The sequence below is a fragment of the Oxyura jamaicensis genome, chromosome 3 (assembly GCF_011077185.1).
Source record: "Oxyura jamaicensis isolate SHBP4307 breed ruddy duck chromosome 3, BPBGC_Ojam_1.0, whole genome shotgun sequence".
NCBI classification, from domain to species: domain Eukaryota; kingdom Metazoa; phylum Chordata; class Aves; order Anseriformes; family Anatidae; genus Oxyura; species Oxyura jamaicensis.
The window spans coordinates 99514460-99522273 of NC_048895.1; positions in this window are offsets into that span (position 1 = coordinate 99514460).

Here is a 7814-nt window from a genome sequence, read left to right on the forward strand (position 1 = left end):
CTGCATTGATGCAATAGCAGCTCGCCTCAGGCTTCCACCTTGGCTCCCAGGGGGCCATCCCGCAAAATGAATCAGCAGCCATCCTGAGCAGACTGATTAAAATGAAAATGGCAAGGCACATGTCTGGGCGGAACTAGAGCTGAGCTGCACTGCCTGTCTGGCAAGCATGCTCAATATAGCTTTTGCTAATAATGGCTTACCGCCTTTCGTTTTTTTAAAGGTATTACCGTCGCCCCTTCCCCCACTCCCTAAACAGATAACAGTGCTGGGGGGTTTCCCCCCCTTAATTGTGTACTGCTCACAGTTATAGTTTGCCAGAATGACATACAGCGATTGTGAAAAGACACTTTCTTTGCAGGGATTTTCTTCGCAGATGTGCTGAAATACGAAGACAACATATTAACATGCAGCTATAAATTATTCCCAGATATTAGCTGGGAAAGAAATCTCAGAGGAAGAGGAAAGCTCAGTCACTACCATAAACATCATTTTTCCCTGTTTTTACACCTCAGCTTGCAATGGCACCTTGTGCATTATGCATCACGAGAAAATGACTGTCAGTAAATGCAGAGCAACTTCCTGGAGCTCTCTGTGCACTACATTTGACAGACTCCGAGCAGAATTTTTACCCCTCAACCACCTCCCGCAGATAACAGGGTGCACAGAGAAAGAGCAATTTAAAGCGGGCATCTCCTGCAGTCCTTCAATGAAACAAACATTTTGCAGACAGCTTCGGTGTGCAAAGCAAAGCAGCAAGAAAACATCGATCCAAGTATGCACTGGATCTGAAACCTCGGCAGACTGTTGTTATTTGAGGTGCGGGGATTGCTCTGACTGGTTTTTGTTCTTTTCTCCCCCCCACCCCTCCCTCACCCCCCCTCCTTCCCCCCCCTTTCTTTCTTTTTAAGGAAACAGCGCAGTGGCACACCTCTGGAAACAGCCATGTATGTGCTGTACATATGTGCAGACAACCCGATGTGCCTTCCATTAATTCTCGTTTTTAAGTCATCCTGGGATTTTTTTTCCCCTGCCTTTTTCTCTCTCCCCGCCACCCCTACCTCCCCCCCCCCCCCCCTCCGCCCCCTTCCCTCCTTCCCCACGCTCCAGCCCTGTTACTGCAGTGTGAACCAGAAATCAATAGGGCTGCTCTAATGGAGGTTCCAGCTGCAGTTGGCTGTGCAGACACACGCTCGCGCACACACACACACACAGACACTGACGTCTGTGCAGCTTTCTCAGCCGATTGGGCACCACATCGGATGTTCTGTGGAGCAAAGAATAGGAATCATTTACAGTCTGCTAAAAAAAATAAAAAAAAAAAAAAATAAAAAAATGGTACCTTGCATTTCCCTGTCTCCAAGAGAGCCAGGCTGAGCTTGCCATACAGTCTGGCTGCAGTGAGTGAGCGAGAACACCTCTCTAGGGTATGTGCAGTCACCGCAGGGTAAAAGATGACACCCCAAGATTACCATATATACCGCTGTGACACGGAAGCCTGCAATACATGTGGGATATTTTTATAACGTTAAACATTCATATCATAAAAAATAAGAATGTGAACATAGGAAAACAGACATGAAAAATCAAAGTGGTTTAATTGATAGATTAACAGAGTTATTGTGTCCTTTGATGTGTTTGCAAGTATTTCTGAGCTCTGAAGAGTATTTTAATGAAAGCTTTATTTTTAAAGGCTTTGTTAGAAATCAAGCACTGCAAATTTAATATTTCATTGTAAGTTGTCTGCTTGCTTCCCTTTCTTTCAATAGAAAAATATTTCATTTGTTAAAGATTATCTTCAAGCTTAATATCTTATAGTCTTTAAGTAATATTTTTGTGCTCAAGTGTAAAGCTATTAATTGTTACTAAAATATGTTTTTTGAGTTTTTTTTTCCCTTTTAAACAATAAAAAACAGGCTATGCTGTTTACCTGACATTGTAGCTGTTTATCTCTGAAACAAGAAACAACCGTGTTGGTGAATGTTTAAAAAAAATCTAATTCTCTGCTCCCAAGATAAGGTATTCCTGGGATCTGCAGCACTGCAGAACACCTCCCCCACCACCCTGTCAATGTATTTCAGCTTCAGTATATTGACAGCAACTGCCCCAGCCTGAGTCTGGCTCCAGTGAAGCATTTATATTCCTTCCACTCAGCCCTGTATGTCTTTGCAGGGCTCAGGATGCCAACCCAGGACCAGCTCTGGAGAAATAAAGTCTGGGGAAATGAATGAATCATAAAGCCACATTGTATGACAGAGTCACATCCCAGCCGGTGTTCTACAGTTCATTCTTATGCAAGCCTTTTTTTTTTTAATAATAATAATAATAATAAAAAAAAAAAAAACGTGGTTTAAACCCTAAAAATTATGGCATATGTCAGGCTACTAAGTAATGGATTGTAGGACACCATTGAACAAAAGGGGCCAGGAAGCACAGAAGTCCACCTCTCATCAACGTCAGCAATTACACTATCACAGTACCCCCTCCCCAAATATTTATCTAATCTCTTCTTTAATTATTTATACTAGTTGCTTTTTTCTGCTGTCCTTGGCAGTTTGGAGCACAAATTAACTGTTCTCTGTTTCTCTGTGTGGAGACATTCTGCCTAGGGTTTTTTCCCTTCCTCCTGTCCAACACTTATTAAATTTTAACCCCTTTTCTACTGGACAGAAAGCTCAGGCTGTGCAATTTTGTAGTCACAGTCCATTTAAAACATCTATGCTTTCAAAAGATAGCAGATATATTCCCCAGCCTTGCAGCAGACTGCTTACCAAGCTGGTAAACGTAGCATGATAGGAAAAAGTTAAAGCATGCAACGCTACTATTGTCCTGGAATATGAAATTAGAATCTGAACTCTAACCTATATGCCAAAATGTGTTTCTTTTATATTATTTTTAGAAAACAAGCAGTTTTGCACATAATGAATCTATTAAGGTGCTATTGCTTGGCTCACACTGTATTTATTAACAGTGAAAATGAACAGTGGCAAATGCCCAGGGAAATAAAGCACTTATAGTGCAACTAATCCTTTCATTCTCTAATCTTTCCTATCTTTTCCTAATACTGGAATTTAGCATGCTTAGAAACACCAGCCCAAGGCATTATGATAGCCGCTAAGCCTGAGCACTTACTGACTACACGCGGATTGGGTAACTACTTTTACCATCTGTAGCTGAGCAACCTTCTGACATGAACGTTTGGCTCTTTTGAAATCTCCAGTAGGAAAGGAGGCTGGGCATCATGGGCTAATGGGTTAATTAAACTGTTTGTAGGATTAGCCCCCAAAGATGGTGCTAACAAAGTGTTTAGCAGATACTGGACATTCCAGTAGCTAAATCCATACCTCAACATCCCTAAGTGTGTCTGAAAAACAGTCCTTGCCAGTCTATGAAGGCCAGTTCCCTGATAATCTCTGATATCTTCCCAACTTTGTGGCTTTTGTTAAAGCAGTAGGTTAGTATTGATCATAAAATATTCAGTAAAGGGGTGTAAAGATCACTTAGAAGAAACTCAAAAGAACATCACATCTTGCAAATGTTGCTCCAGCACCACAAAGGGACATGGTGGAAAGTACACCTTAATAAGTGGGCTTTACCAGACAACTCAGACAAAACATAATCCTGCTAAGGCTCAGAGGAAATGAAATTATTTTATTTCAAGCAGACCTTGTCTCAGTCATAAGGTTATACACAAGATACTGCTCACACTGTGCCCAAGTCAGTAATTTATGCACAAATGGGGCATAAGTTTTCTTCAGTATCTGTAAAGTGGTTGTACACTATTTTGTTCTCTTAGCTATGAAGTTTTGTGTTCATGTTTCCATCCATATATGCAGAAATTCCCTAAGGTATGGAATAACTGCTTACTGTTAGACCCCAAGTATAATTTTCTTCAATACATCGTCCAAAACATCATCAGCTATTACAAATGATAGAAGAAATCACAGGAATAAAATATGCAGTCTTAGATGAAATGTTGGTGACTCCTTATAAAGAGGCTAACCCACTGGGTTACCCTGCCCAAGCATTCTTCATTTAGAGCCATACATATGAGGGAACCATTTTACTGTCTTGAACAATATGAACACTTAGTATTATTTTGGAGAAAAAGTACCTAAAATAGTAGGCATCTTATGGATGACAGCTTCAGAATATTCAGACTGCAGCTTTCATGTGAATATGGAAGCTATACTTCTGATATATAGCAAATGATTCTGACTAAATAATATTTTCCTCAATGTTGCTAGTCTCAGATGCTCAAAATTATTGATCATGTCCTCTAAGTGTACCCATGCAGGCAGAGAGTTGCAAGCAAATTCTGCCCATGTTCCAAGCTGACAGAATGAGAATTTTATCTTGTATTGTAGAACGTAGTCAGATATAGTCAAGTTAATAAAAGGCCTGCCAGCTAGAAGAATTGGTTGAGTGAGCTGATGACTATGTGCATGCAGGATAGACATAGTACTAGTCACAGTAGATACTAAAACTGCAAAATACTAATAAACTTGAAGCTGAAGAAAAAGAAACTGATTATGAAAATGGGATAAAAATTGCAGTTCTGAATAACATGCTTTCATTTTTTTTTTTTTTTTTTTTTTTTCCATTGTCTTCAGCAGGGAGGAGGAGCCAGCCCACAGAGCTGTTAACAAATTGAAGAATTCAGCAAAAAGACAATAAAAACAATTAAGAAACTGTAGGGAACAAGTTATGGGAAAAGCTTAAAAACCAAAAACATAGAGTGCAGATATGAACTTAAGGAAGAAAAGATACCTCAAGGATAATGGAAGATCCAAAACAATAAAAAGGGGACGAAAAAAAAATGCTGAGGTAATCAAAAGGGATACTTCATATCCATATATGAGAAGACAAGTTTAGTTGAAATCGTCAAATTCAGTACATGTTAAGGAGGCCTTGAACACTCTGATAGCATTCCTGGGAGAATAGTACAAAGAAGTATAAGTCTTTTACAACTGGACCAAACAAAGCCCTGGAAATCATACTATGGCGTACAATCCTAAAATGGCTGGGGAGTGGTTTAAACAATGCAGTAGGTCTTTTCAGCTTCTAATTTTAATGATTCATAGTTATTATTAATTGCTATCCCTATTTAAGTGATAGTCCCCATTGTAAAGTCTTTTGACTAAATAAGAACACATAAAGGGAATTAGAAATCTCAAATGGAGAGAGGATGATAAACAAAGCCCTTTATAGAATGTTCAGAATTTTTCTAGTTTAAAAGTGAAAATAAAAAAGAAAACACATAAACTTAGCAGAAAGTAATTTGTTTCATTATTTTGCAAATTACTAGCTTGAGGCTTTCACAGTTCTTGAAAAGCATGCAGTCCAAGGTACATGTTAAATATATGGGAGACCATTTCACAGGCATGGACAAAACATTAGTGCAGTTTTAATTTGAAAAAGCTGTTACATGTATGTCAGACCTGCATGTTTTGCTTTTCCCAGTGATGACTTGAGCACACAAACACATGTTTAATTTCTTTCCTGAATCTGGGACTAAGTTTCTATTGTTACTAATACTTCACAAAGCAAATAATTCTAAACTGATGAAAAGTCCTGCTGTCTATACACACATATATATATGTATTACTAATTTGTATTGCTGCAGTAGTTCAAAGCTTAACCAAAAACTTGAGAAGTGCAATAAAAATACAAGTGAAAGAACATGATCTAAAGTTCTAAACATCTTTAAGGAAGATGACCACTTAAATACAGGATAGCTAAAGATATGTTTGTGATAGAATTCATAGACTTAACTCTGAGATTAAAATTTATTTCACTGCTTCTACTATCCTAAGTTCATATCACACTTTTTCAAAGACATGACTTAGGACAACAGACCTTCACCAATAAGTATATCTTCTACAGGGTTGTGAGGAAATTAAGGGAGAAATAGCAGATTAGAACAGGGTGTGCTATAAAATGGGTATCATAGCACAAAGGTGGCAAAGGAATTGCAGAAATTATATACAGCAGGAGAGAATTCCAACAAATTGTTTGTAAGGGCTGCAGTTGAAAGCAGGATTCACTTCAAGGCTAAGACATATACATGTAGGTGGTTAAAGTCCCATTATAGTCGGTGGAAATCTAGTCAAGACAGTCAACAAAGTCTGAAAGAAATCAAGCTAGTCAGAAAGGATGTGATTACTTCAGAGAGAGATGAATAGCTCTCCAGACTCCATCACATGTGTTTTCTCAGTCTCATTTTGCTGCAAGGGGAACTAAGATACTGTGTACCTGTACAGGACACCTAAATTAGAAGAACTCAGCTACAGAGCAACAGAACTACATGTAGATGCTTTAATCCTGCAGTAAATATTATTCTTTCCAGCTGACTCATTTTTCTAAGGAGAAGCATTTGCTGCTACCTGACACAGTCCTGTCTTCCAGCTGCTGCTTCAGAGGGCATAGGTGTCCTTGTAAGTCTTCCTAGAAACGTCCACCAGCCCTTTACAGTTATCTAAGAATATGTCAAAAAGGCTAAGATGCCTCTACTTAGGTGACTGAATGCAGCCCACAATGATTCTCACGTATTTCTGTACTTCTTAATAAGGAATAATAATAATAATAAATAAATAATAGTAATAATAATAATAATTAAAAGCTGAAAATTTCAGCCATGTTTTGCATTTTTCTTTTCCTTTGTTTCTTACCTCTCTGAGATTGTTCATACAGTACTTTTAAAATATTTACTGTTTAATTACTAAGCTTAGTGTAAGTCTCAAAACTATTCAATATTGCAAAAATATTCAGAGGAAATGTATTCAGGAAACTTTAGTCAGGACACTATATAACTCCTTCACATTTATAAGAATGATTTGATCCAGTAAGGCCAACACTCTTTTCTCAGTGACTTGTAATAAACAATTAGGAAAACACAAAAGGAACAGATACTAATAATTTCCTTGGCATATTTTCCACAGCTCTGGCAGTTTGTGCTGTATGTGTCCTAGACCACAGTTTGCATTGACACCACTGTAGTGGGTTTATGTGTCAAGGTTTTGGTAGCAGGGGGCCATAGGGGTGGCTTCTGTGAGAAGGATCTAGAAGCTGCCCCATGTTTGGCAAGGGCCCCACTGCTGACCAGAGCTGAGCCAATAAGTGATGTTGTTTTGCGCCTCTGTGAGAGCATATTTAAGAAAGGGAAAAAAAATAAAAGCAAAAAAATGCCGTGCCACACAGCAGCTGGGAGAGTGAAAGGCGTGAGGAAAAGCCTTGCAGGTGCCAAGGTCAGCGAAGAAGGAGGGGGAGAGGTGCTCCATGCGCCAGAGCAGAAGTCCCCTGCTGTCTGTGGTGAGGACCATGGTGAAGCAGGCTGTCCCCCTGCAGCCGATGGAGTACCACGGTGGAGCAGCGTTCCACGCTGTAGCCCGTGGAGGAGACCATGGTGGAGCAGGTGGACCTGCACCGACAGAGACTGCGGCCTGTGGAAGACCCCTCCCAGAGCAGATTCCAGGCCGGACCTGCAGCTTGTGGAGAGGAGACCACGCAGGAGCAGGTGACCTGACAGGAGCTGCTGCCCGTGGGGGACCCAGGTTGGAGCAGTTTTCTCCCAAGGGATGGACCCCGTGGTACGGACCCATATCTGGAGCAGTTCTTGAAGAGCTGCTGCCTGTGGGAAGCCCACGCTGGATCAGTTCACTGACTGAATCCCGTGGGAGGGACCCCACAGCACAGGGAAAGAGAGTGACCGAGAAGGAGCGGCAGAGAAGAAGCGCTATAGACTGACCATAACCCCCATTCCCCCATTCCCCTGTGCCGCTCGGGGGGAGGAGGTGGAAGAAGGTGGTTGGGGGGGG